Source organism: Balaenoptera ricei, chromosome 2 (assembly GCF_028023285.1).
Source record: "Balaenoptera ricei isolate mBalRic1 chromosome 2, mBalRic1.hap2, whole genome shotgun sequence".
NCBI classification, from domain to species: Eukaryota; Metazoa; Chordata; class Mammalia; order Artiodactyla; family Balaenopteridae; genus Balaenoptera; species Balaenoptera ricei.
This window is the reverse complement of record NC_082640.1, coordinates 170,319,239-170,332,819: the sequence shown is the minus strand read 5'-3', so window position 1 is coordinate 170,332,819 and position 13,581 is coordinate 170,319,239. Positions and strand designations below refer to the sequence as shown.

Here is a 13,581-nt window from a genome sequence, read left to right as displayed (position 1 = left end):
AACCATTTCCCAAAGAATTTTAATCTCTCTTACATGTTCTAAAGAAGCAAAACAAGGTCTTATTGTTTTATGTGGGGTGGAATGTTGGTTCTAAAGCTACTTACTAAGAAGTGAAGAGCTTGCAGAATACACTCTAGTGCCTGCTTCTCTTCTCCAATGTGATCGATTATATGTATATGTGTTGCATATATATGATGTGATTTTAACAGGAAAACCTTCTGTGTTTCCAAACTTGGAAGCTGGGGGTTCCTAACATCTTCTTAAATATAACCTTCCTACATCAATTTACAGATTCATAGTGCTAAAGAAAAAAAAAAGAACCAAGTCTCAACTGCTCAGTAGAATGCAAAAATTATACTATATATACATGTAATCATAATGATAACTGAAAAATAACCCCAGCATTGTGTATTTGAGCAGTGCCTTTGAGGAGTGTCTCACACAGAAGCAGTAAGAAGCTCCTTTACTTAAATTAATTGAAAATGGCTTTCTGAAAGAAATCCTTCCACACGGAAATGATAACCCAAGAGCATCGTTCTGATTCGAGCAGCTACCATTACACAAGCAAGGTATAATCATTCTGTAAGCACAGAATAAGCATTATATAAACAGAGCAATGATTTACATGTTAATCTTCTACAATAAAATATCTTCTTGACTCTGCCAAGAGTCATGTGCGAGATGGATCGTGTGAAGCAAGTGTTTAAAATGCATTCTGATAAAAAAATCTCCGTAGACTGGCAGAGGCATCATAACCTCGGCTCACTGTGTCCAGGGTCACAGTCTAGACATGGGGCTTGTTGCAAGCTGCAGGTACTGTCACCCTGGAAGGGGGCATGGAGGTGAATGGGGGGGCGGGGTGCCAAAGGCTATGCTTTCAATGACCAAAAACATTGCAAGTCAGGCAGGACCCAGCTGACACCACCTTCTGATTCCCCAAACTGAGGCCTCTTTTCTGCCCTCCGTCCCTTCCCTCTGTGCCCTCTCACACCATCAGCCCACACTGTATCCCACTAGCCATGAGCCCATTCTGCCACTATGTGGAGAGTGCTTTCCTTTGCTGTCCCCTCATGCTCTGTTACATGCATAAAAAACGAAATTGTCTTCTGCAGAAGCTGTATCCTGTTAATGAACAGGTTCAAAGGGTCAAAAGCCTTCTTCGGGATTCCAGGGAAATGCAGAGGTATGTGTAGAGGGGGAGAGTAACATAATGGAATCATTATCATTTCAGAGAGAGAAGGATCTGCAGTCAGCATTTATTAAGCCTCTACTGTGTGCCAGACAGGCAGACATTTTACATAATTATCTCAATCCTCAGAAGAACAGCTCTGCGACTAGAAAGAATTTCCTTCCATTTTTCCACTTGAGGAGACAAAGACTCAAAGATACTTTTAAGGTGTGCCCAAGTTTACATAATTAACAAGGGACAGAGGCAGCATTAGAACCCGAGACTCTCTCCAAATGTAAAGCTCTTTTCATGAATACTCTGTGCTCCTGGCACTGTCTTCAATCATGGATGAAACTGCCATGCAGATAGGTTTTATGTCTTCCTCTCTCCTCACCAGCCTGGGTTGCCTCCGTGGAGGGATCCTGCATTACCAATGTTTGCCTCTCCAGTCTTACTCCATGCCTGGTACATGGTAAGTGGCAAAAATCATCTCCTGAATGTATGAAAAAGCTTTCTTCATCGTCGGATGTATACCTTCTGCCTCTACAAGAATAATATCTCCTCATAAGTACCACGCCATTCACACAAAAGTATAGTCCCTCGTTACAACGTGTGTGTTTATCTATTTAGAGTTTCCCTAGGACCTATTTGGAAGTGAAAATCTCCAACCAAAAATAAGTTGGGTTATCTCATTGCTCTATTATATTAGGGGCATCTGGGCTAAATTAGCACCACCTAGCATAAGGGTAAAGTAGTGCTCCCATCCCACAGTATCTAAGCCTTAGATTTGTCTGTGCATTTCAAAGACGCACACAAACATATACTACCTTCCCCATATGTACCCACAGGTTCTTCTCATGTTGTTAGCAGAACTCTTCAGAGTAGCAGCAAACATTTTTTCTTCAAATATTATATCATTTGGCACTGCCAGAACAAAAGGTATTCAGACTAATTTTTTTAAACTATGAAAATAATTTGTCATGTAAAAATATAGTTCTGTGGCCAGGTCCTTTACAAGGTACTACTAAAATGCTGATCAACTTAAAAAAGAAAAAAGCAAGCATCAGAACTCTGGCAAATAGAAAATCCAGAACTAAAAAGAACACTGTTAGATCCAGACTGTCACACATTCAAATCACTGATAGGAATATTCTCTTCTGATCAGGAATCATGACCTAATCATACGTTTTATAAATACACACTTAGCATATGTGTGTTTTCTTCAGGCTTCAATTAAGTAACTTTAAAACAATTAAACCTTAACCTTTACAGAGGCCTACATGTATACAAATCAGGGAAGTAATATAAGCATGCTCAACTCTCGGAACATTTAAAATTAAAAGTGTCTCCGGTTTGACAATTATAAAAATACAACTGAACAAAATATGAAGAAATAAGTTGTGAAGAACTGTCCCACAAGGGCTTTGTGACACTCACAAGTCAAAATAAGGCCAAGCTTTGGAGTCTGTGTTGTTTCTTAATAAATGAGGCCAATTATTGGTAATGGGCTCAGGAGGCTTCCAAACTACTGACAGTCTTTTGCACTGGCCTGCCTTATTTTGCAAAACAAAAGTCTGAAAAATCATCATATATTCTAGTAATGGCTGTGTTTTCGCAAAAGGTTCATTTGGATGGCTAAAGTATAAAGCCATCCAAAAAGAAGCAACCTTACTTCAGGGAATGTTGACGGTTCCTTCCCAAAAGATCCCCAGTGGAATCCATCATGTGATAAATTCAGTTTCCAATGTCAAGCCAAGCTGTCAAGGAAGGAAAGTTTGGCCCTTGTGCCCCACTCACCACGGAAGAAGATCATGCACCATTAAATGAAAGGAGGGAGTGATGTAGAGGACCACCAGACACTTTACTGGTTGGGTGGTATCCAGAACACTCACAAAAACAAAAGCTCCTGGAGGGCAGGGCACTTTGTCTTGGTTACCCTTCTATTTACATAAAACCTAGAACTATCCTAGCACCTGACAGTCCTGCAGTGATAAATGTTATCAATTTGAATAATGCCTCTTTACGGGAATATAACACTGAATTATTATCAAGGTATTTTCACACACATTAATCTTATCTGACCCCATAACAACGCTGTTGAACTCTGTAGAGAGGAAATTAAGTCTCCAGAAGATGAAGTAATTTGTCCAAGGTCATCAGTGTAGAAAGGAGTGTGCTGACATGAGAATGCAGGTTTTCTTTCTATAAATACATCTTCTCTTTCCTCCAAAACAGCCTCCCTATTTCTCATTCCCCATCGCAGTAGAAGTCCCAAATCACAAAGCCGACCTCATAAAATTACCCCCATCCTAACAAGCAAACATGCCTCTAGGATAATGGGGGAGAGACAGTGAAGTGTTATTTTAAAATCAAAATATTTACACAATCGCAAGATTCTTTACAGTTTTAATTTAAGAAATCCAACTCCGATCATTTTAGGTGAGTTCGTAAAGAAGGAAACTTCTAAACTGTATCAGAGAATTCAGCATCTATGTAATTAAATGTAATGTTCATGATTTCGTACAAAGTCGAATGGTTTAAAGGAGGGCTCTGTGCGGCCTTAGGTAGCCTTCAACTTCCTCCCGGCTCCTGTTACCCAATAAGAAGCCAGGCGAGTGGGGCTTTCTCAGACCAACCCACAGAAGAGGCAGTTGTGAGGAATAAATGAAATACTGTATGTGAGAACTGAAAAACAGAACAGAGGAGGGGGGGGTGAATGATCAAGAGGAATGTGATTTAAAGTCAATGTCATCCCTCAGGGCCTACACAGAATTTTCTGGAACCACTATGTCAAGTGTTTATCCAATCTACTCCCTTAACCCTCAGTGTTTCTTTATCTAATATCTATGAGGAACATTACAAGTTCCTGCATGATTTCCTTCTTCAGAATATTCGAGTCAAAGCTCTGGAGCCAAGTGGGAGAGAAAACTACCATAGAGGTTATTCTGACACTGGATTTTCATGAAAGTGACACCCACGGGCAGCTGGGGCTAAGAGTGACACCAGCACGTGGGCCTATTTCGGGGCTGATATAAGTCTAATGTTTTCCATTCAGCCCTGTGACCTCTGTTGACTTCAATGGACCATATATTCGTGAACCAATTTTAGAAGCCACTGTTCTTTCACCCCCTGTGGGAGGAGCTTTCAGTGTTCTGAGGCCTAATAGTATCGATGAACTTGGAGACCTGATATTTTTCGATGGGTTTAAATCCAAAAGCCCTCAGGTTCTTAAAAGGTTCAGCTGGAAGATTCTTTTATCTGTGTGTTGAAAGCTCTAATAAAGAGAACTGAAATACAGCACACGACCTGTGAACTGAGGGGAACAGAGGACTTTTTGCCAAGTTTCTCGCACATTCCCTTAAAAGCAACCTGGGAAGAAAGTGAGAAAAACTGCCCAGTTCTAATGAGCGCTGAACGGGTAAGAGCATCTGAGATTTATTTTGTGAATGCCTCAAAAAAACGGCTGAGGTCTTCAACCACTAAACTGCCAGAAAAATGTGTGCCCTTATTGAGTATCCGCAGAACAATTGATCGGTATTTAAGAATCATGAATGCGGCCTTTTGACCTCCCAAATTATACAAGGATATTTTCTTTGACCTTCCCTATGACAGATCCGTAAATGACACTGCTTTGTTCGGACAGCATATGGTGCTGTACGCTTCTGCAGAAACACATCCCACATTAAATTAAGTTAGAGGTGGTATTTGAAAAATAAATAAATAACAGAGTTCCAATTCACTGCAAATGGTACAGGAGGCCAGTAAGTGGGAAGCCTGCAAGAGAAGGACTTCTTTTAGAAAGACGTTTTACAGGACTTTTTCTGCATCATTAACTCCTCTGGAATCCTGAACATAACATGATGAATTTCCCGAGAAAAGTAGCTACTGTTTAATTTTGAATCACTTCAAAGAGCCACATTAGAAAGAATCAAAGAAAACCAAAAAGACCAGTAGATGAGAAATTCACCAAGGGGGAAAAAAAAAACCCATGAAGGTTCTAACAGATTTTGACCACGTACTGAAAATACTGCTGATTATTTTGCCAATACAGTGTTTTACTGTTCCATGCGACTGAAATAAGTCTCTGTATTCATTGGAACACAGGATATTTTTATTACAATATTTGTGTCATAGTCCCTTAAAAAGAAACATATTTCAAACCTTGAAAAGAATCTCTGTCTTAAAATGGTCCTTGATGTTTACCTGTGTATGTTTTACTATAAACAAGTATTTAGTTGGAGGTCATATTGCTGAAAGGAGTAAAAAGGTACTGATAGCCTTACTCCTAGCCCCAACATGTAGTTTTAGAAGAAAAATGTAACTTAAAAAAAAGCAAAGCAATTTGTGGAGGGTAGGGAAAAGTAAGAAAGTTGGGGTGTTATAATAGTTGTTTAAGTTTAGTAATAATAATAATAATAATAATTGGTCTTTTTAAATGTCCCTGGAATAAAACCTGCCCAAGGGAAGAGAAAGCCTCCTAAAAATTCTATATTCCCAAATACCACGTGATCAAAAACCATCTGGAAAATGCCAGATAATGGTATCCGCCCACCTAAGAAAGCCAGCAAACTTTGCCTTCAATTACCATTTAGGATAATCAACCCAAATGGAAATTTTAATTTGAAAACGCTCAGAAGACAAAGCTGGATTAGGAATCAGATTTTAAAAAGTCTCCTTAAAAGACCATCTGTTTATAGACACCCTTCTCACACCCCACCTCGCCCTTGATCTGGACCATAAATTCACAGTAGAAGCACAGCTGAACTTAAAAAGACATACATGCACTGCTACTGTGAAGTCTAGATCCCACATGTATGTTCTGGGCTTGTCTCAAGTTTCCCTTGTTACATAAGCACTTCAGGGCAATAAAATTTCACTTACATCCAGCAGTATTGTGAGTCTCGAAACATTAGTCTACCTGACTGTACTATCCTTTTATTGGCCGTGGACAGCACTGGTGTTTTATTTATGTTGATCACATTGTCAATGCTGTATGGAATAACCATTTAGTGGCCTATTAGCCTGTAACATTTTTATTACCGTTGTTAAATATCATTACCCATTCTGAACTCTGTATTAGAAATATCAAGTCCGAAAATCTAAATACTCAGAGAGAACTACAGAGCTGTTGGGTCCTCCCCTGCACACACACACATAATCTGTCGACTCTGATGAGAAGAAAAACAATGAGTGCTCACTTCTCACAGACAGAGGTCACTAATGGCCTGAATTTGAATCACTGTGGCAGAAACCACAAAGTTAGTACCACAAAGTTAGTAATCTAGTGAAAAATGAACTTGAATTGAAATGAAAGATACCAAAAGATGGTTATCCAGAAAGGTCTAACTGGAATAGAAATAAGATTACATCACCTTGACCTTTTTCGAATCTTCTAAGTAGAGCAAAACCGAGAGCCACCCGGCACCCTTGCTGGTTTTTACCTTCAGACACTAGGGACCGCAGAAGTGGCAGTTCTTCCTTGTAGAGTGAGTACAAAGCTTAAGAGTCAGACAGATCAGATGCTCACACTGGTTCTCTACAGAATAAGGCTTCTGCACTTGTACATACTTGAGCCTTTCTTGAAACCACAGCTTCAAACTGGGAAGATATAGGATTGCTTTTGGGAGATATGTCTAAATCCTAAATCAAACTCTCCAGCAGGCCAGAATATAAATGTAACGGGTATCAGAGGAGGTTCAAATTAGATCCAGGCGGTCAAAGTCAAACTCAAACTCGGATAAGAGCACATCATCTGAAACCTAGCATACAGGAAAAACCATGCCTGCTTTGGGAAACCCACGGCAGCCCAGCATGGTGTCATTTGGGAATCTACTTCTTCTGTAAAAAGCATCCCCTGGAATTTATAAAACTGCAATGAAACTACTGAAGTGTTAAGACAGGCATTTTTTTAAAAACCAGCATTCCTTCCATGCTAGGTTTGTAATAGGTCTGCTACAGTACAGCTAGCTCAAGTCTTTTTACAATTTCTTGTACCTGCTGCCAGAGGCATGGACTAATGTTTGAAATTTCATCTTCCAGCCTCCTCCAGTCACAGATATTTGCAGCTCAACATGACAGTATGGTGTTGCACTGTCACCCGTGATTATTAAAAATCCATAAATGGTTTTGAGGTTTCTGATGAGGCGAGGAAGAAAAGTTGTATTTCGCTGACTAGTGACACTGTGGGAAAATAAGCAACTTTTCATGCTATACATGAAAGATTGATTACCCAAAGATTGATTCTCATCTAACATGGTGGCCTGTCGATCTTATGTATCTGGCGCATGTTGCTCAGTGATTTAAAAAAAAAAAAAAAAAGTCCAGTTCTAACACTTCAGATACTGATCTAAAATTTTACATTCACACTGATTCATACTGCAAAAACCAAATACATGCCTGGACAAATGCCAACCTGCATTCTATTTACCTCAAAATATCTGGGGGATCCTTTCTTTGGAGATGTAATAAAGTCATACCGCTAAGTCCACAGACAATATCGGTCCCGATATGGAAGGTAGCCTTCATATTACCTTTTGCCTGGGAGAAGTTAGACATAATAAATTTAGCAATAAGCCTGTGAGCGAGTGGACATGCCCCAAAGCTCCCTGACCCTGGGTGATTAAAGAGTCTCCCAGCTGAGCGGGGAGCAATAGCTCCCATTTAGAAGAGGCTTTGCACAGCAAATGCAGCATGTAAAGAAATCTAATCAGCACCTTGCACTCCTGCGCGAGCATTTACACAGATCTGTGCCTTGCACTTGATTAGCTTACTGTAAGCTTTACAAAAGATTTCCTCCACTAAAATTAATCAGAAGCTCTTGGAGACTGATTTCCATTTACGAGAGACGCCACGATGAGTTTCCAGGTGAATAAATAATGATCATAATAAAGAAGACAGAGAAGCAAACGTTGAGCTGCTTCGAAACTCAAACTCGACTGGGGGAAAGGGGACGTCGGGGAGTTGAGGCTGAAACCTTTTTGCTCTCAGAGTGAAACGCAGGAGCTATTTTATTAGCGTTAAGGAAGGCTGCTGCCCAGGAAACGTGACTGTTTTCTCTCCGCTGCCCCCGCCTTAGTGCACAAACGCGACCACTCACTCCCCCCAAGCCCCGGTGCATCAGGCCACCGAGGAAAACCGGCCTCTCAGCAACACCACTAGCCCCCTAAACACACTTACACAGGCTGACGATCACTGCAAATTCACACCCCCAATGGTTAACGTGTTTCATCTCACCCTTCAATCAAAATGTGACTTCGAAAGTTACTATTTTATGAAGCCAGAGATGAATGCAAGGAGGGAGGGAGGGCTCTTAGGATGTTAAAAAGGGGAAGGATAAATTTTCCCCTTTGCTTGAAATTTTCCCACTCACCCCCCCCCATTTGTTTTCCTGCACCAGCTAAACCGGGCAGGCGAATGAGAGTGGGTTCGTATCATTTTTAAAAAGATACTAAGTAAGGGTGAGAGAGTGGGAGGGTGAAGGTGGAGTGAGTGAAATCTACGCATCATTTCTCTGGATTGAAGAATACTAAAAGCCACTGAATAAACATCCTAAATTTCCTCCGAGCTACAAGATGAGGCACCAGCTGGGGCCGAGGGCTCCCATCCATTCCCGGGCGAGATTCGCCTCCCTGCACAGCTGCCCACTCTGCGCAGAGAAGCGCCTCGATCCCGCTATAACGTTCCAGTAGATCTCCCAGTGCTAGCTGCCCATTCCCGGGATCTTCAACTTCGCCTCCCTCTTACTTTCAGCCAGATCTGGAAAGGCGCTGGGAGGGAGCAGGAGCCCAGCGGGCAGGCAGGGAAGGAGAGGGTTGGGGGTGTGCGTTACCTGCGAAGGTTCTTGAGGTCTCCTTCCAGCCCTGGTAGTAATCCCGCTCAGCGTCGCGTCCTCCCCCAGATCCAAACTTTTGCTCGGTCCTCCGGGTGGTGGCGGCGGCGATGGAGGCGGCTGCCGGAGCCCGGCCCTGTCGCCCGCAGCGTCGGGGCGCCGGGATGCGGAGGCCGGAGCCTCAGAGCGGCGCGCGCCTCCCCGCAGCCGGCCGGCGCCCGGGCGCCCCGCTCGCCTCGCTCGCTCTCGCCTTCCTCCCCTACGGAGCCGCGGCATCGTCTTCCCCCGTCCTCCAACACCTCCGCCTCCAGGGCTCGAGCATGCCACTTTCTCTCGGCTCCGGCCGCCGCGGCCCCCGCCTCCTCTTCTCCTCTGCCTCCCCCCTCTCTGCCTCGGCAGAGCCCACGAGTCCCGAAAGAAGGCGGGGGAGCAGGGAAGGCGGCGGAAAGCTGCCCCGCAGCGCCGGGGCTCCTCGGACACGGAGGACCCCGGGGGGCAGCCGGAGAGCCGGGCGGGCGCTCGCGCCACAGACGCCTGTGCGCAGACCGCGCGGAGCCCGGCGTGGGGCGCTGCGCGGGGTGCGCGGGGGCGGCCGCGGGGCTCGCTCCGAGGGCTGCGCCGGCCCGGCGTGGGTACGGAGGCTGCTCCGACCTTACTGCCGCCTCGACCCAACCCGGCCCGGCTAATGTAGGCGCCGCGGCCCCCACCCCCACCCCGTCTGACACCCCCGGGAGGTGTTTACAGTAATGAAAGCGCGGGATCTCCTCCGCCGCTCCCGCACTCCTCCTCTGCCTCGGTCCCTCGCGCTCTGGCGCGCTCCCCTCGTCGAGTCTTCTTTCTCTCCCTCCCTCCCCTACTCCCTCCCTCTCGGAGCCCCTCCCACATTTCTGGTTTAAAGAATGCTTGGGAGGCGCGGCTGCAACTCAAAGCTTTCCAAGAGGCAAAGTCAGCCTCGGCTTTTAACCCTGTCCTCCCTGAAGAGAGTTGCAGCGCGAGCGCCAAGGCTAACAACGCGGATGCCACCCAGACCGTGCACGCCTTCCCCTCTCTCTCTCTACCCTGCACCCTCCCACCCCCAGCTCTGAAGGATAGTGCCACCATCTGAGCGCCAAAAGTTGATTTCCCCCTGCCCGCCCGGGGTTGTACATCTAAGCCAGAGGATCTATTACTTAGACACTGAGAAACGATCGAAACGTCACATTAGAGGGTAGAAATATATCACAAGTCTCTCAACCAAGATGGCGTAATTTAAAATGCAGGCAACCTTGGTGATTTGCCCCCCGCCCCATCACTAGTTCCCTGATCCCGGATCTTCTTAAATAACTCAATAGGGAAAATAATTCGAAGTTTCATATAATTATTTTAAGCCACCCATTTTCTTCCTTCACCCCGGCCGGTGGAAAGAGCGTTGTTCACTTGCCCCATAGATTACAACGAGCAACCAAATTCAGCCTCAGAGATTTAGAAAACAGGTTTGACAGCGGAAAAAAAAAAAAAAAAAAAAAAAAGCCTGATTTGCATACAGGCTATGCCTCCACTTCGCAATCTTTTGCAAAGGTTAAAGAGTAATGTAAGGAGAACTAGATGCACGTCTCTCTCTTGAAAAGGGTTAAAAAAAAAAAAAGCTTCTGGTTTTCTCCTCTCATTTCATTGCCGCTCGTCCTGCCTCCAGTAAGTTGCTGTCATGTTTTAACAAGTCTGAGAGAGGCTAAATCTGAACAGAAGAGGGAGAGCGAGTTCGCGCCAAGCGCTGGACTGCGCTGAGACGCGCCGTCGGTGGGGCCAGGCGAGAAGCAACCAGCGAGCTTGAAACTGGCTTAGGACCAACTCCCTAGGGATCCTCTCGGTTATCGCGGCAGAAGTGTTAGGCAGGGGCGGTGGCCACAACCAGCTCGGGATGAGTTCTCCGTCCTCAGTTCAAAGTCTGAGTCACTTGGCACCACTTTCCTAATTGTTTTTATTTCCTTCGCATCCCCGTTGTGTCTACCGCCTTCACGTTTTTTGAGCGCCTAAATCGCGTTAAGCGGCCTTGGAGAAACGCTTGATTTGCCTCTCAAACACAAACCACGCACGGATCCACCCAGACGCACGCCCGAGACGCACGCTGGCACACGCGCGCGCACACACGCACACACGACCCGGGGTCGTGCCCGCGGGTCGCTCCTCCTGTTGCATCCTGAGAAGGTGTCTAGGAAAATGCTTTGACTTACAGATGCAAAGCCGCTCTTCTCCCCAAACTCAGTGTGTGACTAATAAATATCGGGTGGGGGGAGAGGCTAAGGGAGTTAATTGAACCAGGACTGACAGTGAGTGCCATCTTGCTGGGAGGTTCCAGGAGTAAAGCTCCTGGGACGCCAGCAACGGTGGCCTCTGCCTCCACCAGCAGCTGCCGCCTGAAGAGAGTTGCAAGCGCTCCAGAAGTTTACCGGGCATCAAGTGTGGGTCCAGCCCGCCCCAGTCACCCTCTTTCCGGATACTTCCTTTCCCTGGTTAGTGCCCGCACCTCAACTAGCAGCCTTGATCTTGGGCCTGATTACAAATGAGAAGCGACCGAGACAGCGCTGAAAGCGCGAGGACGAGCCCGGGACTGGTCTGCGTGGCGGAGGGATCTTTCCAGGCGGCTCCCACCCCTCCCTGGGACTCCGTGGCAGCTGGCAAGGCTCCACTCCCGCGCTCCTTGCTGTCGCCTCGCCCCTAAACCCAGCGTTGGGAGGCGTTATCCACCCCCTCCCCGCGCCCCACGCACGCGGAGCCGGGAACGCAATCCCAGTTCAGCCTGGTGGGCTCCTTCCGCCTTCACCGTCACCACTGGCGCGCCTACAAGACACGCAGGCCGGAGCTCAGTGCCAGGCTACTGAAGACCAGTAGGGCTGGAGAAAGACTTTGTTTGGGGAAAAGTAACCCCTTCCCCAACTCGAAGAAAAACGAACCAGCACCCTCCGCATCTTCTTAGCCACTAATGGATCCCCGATTGCGGGCAGGGGGCGGGCTGGTGGTTTTAGACGCAACCGCTGGATAATAACGCTGGTGACATTAACAGCAGATGGAGTGGGCGCAGGGGTGGGGGACTAGGGGATTGTTACTCTTGGAAGTTAGCATTCATTCAGGGGAAATGAGAGGTTGGATTCAGGCAAGCTTAGTGGATCTAGAAATCCCAATTTAGGATCGATGCTCCAGCTGGCTAGCTAATTTGCGTTTTGACCCAGAGCTCAGTTAGGAAACTACTTAGCGGAGGTAGATTCGACCTGCAAGTAGACTTCCCTTCCCTAAAATCAGGGGCGAGTTAAGCAGTCTGTTCTTTCTATGGATGAAAGATAAAGCCTAAAACACCCCACCCCAATGACCACCCCCAGCTGATTTCTAATCCCCCTTAAGAAACCTCGTGGTGCTCGCTGAGCGGCAGCCAGGTCGGTTACTGGAAACTCCACCTGGCGCCTCAGTCCCTTTACCTGGAGGCCGCGGCTTCTCTCAGTGGGCTCATCCGAATCCGACAGGGTCGGGGAGGTGGAAAGGCAAGAAGCTGGCTCGGCAGCAGCGGGGCTCCCGGGGCATGGTATTATTTTAGGGGTCGCCGCCAAGGTCCCTCCTGCCCATCGCTGAGAACTGCCAACCTGCTCCCCGGGCTGGGTGGACACGGCGGCGGGCGCGGAGCTGCAGCCTCGCAGCTCCCTGACGCACGGGACCGAGGGTCAGAGACGCCCCCGGGGCGGGAGTCGCGCAGCGCCTGGCTCGCAGACTGCGGCCACTGGTATCATCTCCGAGCCCCCGTTCCTCTTCGGTGACAGTGGAAGATGCCAAACTCGCAAGTGACGGCCACAGGTTTCGAACGTACAACTAACTACAAGGTACCCAGCCTGAGACTGTAAGCTGTTTTTCCCCTCCCCCGCCTCTCCCTCCTACCAGGGAGGGAACTAACTTAACCCTGTGTGCGCCCTACACTCCCCGGAGAAGCTGTAATCGACCAGGAAACCGCAGGCGGCGGTTCCCGGGGAGAGAGCTTTGTTCACGTGCGATTCCAGTGGGTGTGTTGCTGTCTGGGGACACTCGCGTAGCAAGACACCAGTGGCAGGTTTCCAGCGCCAGACTTCGGCATGGGAAGGAGCCCTAGCGTTTCATCCGGACCAGACCCAGCCCTCGGAATCTATTTTTTGCCTACAGTTACCAGATTTATTAGAGTTGCCAGCGAAGTTGGGTTTTATTCCTTTATTCCCCGCCCCCACCCTCCGGACCCCCGGATTACTTCCTTTCCTAGACGAGGCTTTTGAAGTTGTGGGACTCTCTGCTCCTTCTAACTCTAGCTTTTAACTGTTTTGCGTGTGCGAGAAGAATTGTGGAAGGCACCCACCCACTCACGCCAAATTTAAATGAAACCGCAAGGAAAGTTGCCTCCCAGTCGCCCACCACCCAGTGTCTGCAGAAGCCAAATATAATAATCTTATATTCAAACAAGATTAAGAGACCAGAAGATGGGGGGGGGGGGGCGGGGAGGTGAGGGATTTTTGAGATGTGAATGGGGAAATAGGTGAGGGCTGGGGGGAGGGGGAGAGAGAGAAATCCTCAGAATGGAAAAAACGGGAAACACAAA

At 46.9% G+C, this 13,581-nt stretch overlaps 1 protein-coding gene across 2 annotated transcripts in view; it reads right to left on the bottom strand.

Moving 5' to 3' along the window:
- The window catches only part of FLRT2 (fibronectin leucine rich transmembrane protein 2), a 92,742-nt gene extending 80,224 nt beyond the window's left edge, over window positions 1–12,518 (bottom strand). Inside the window, exon 1 of one of the 2 annotated variants that reach the window (XM_059914775.1) lies at window positions 12,446–12,518. The gene's annotated coding sequence lies outside the window, so the exon portion shown is untranslated. Of the gene's footprint in view, window positions 1–8,996; window positions 9,194–12,445 lie in introns of those variants that run through there. The other variant, XM_059914774.1, reaches the window with a different exon arrangement.
- Between the last annotated feature and the right edge of the window lie 1,063 nt (window positions 12,519–13,581).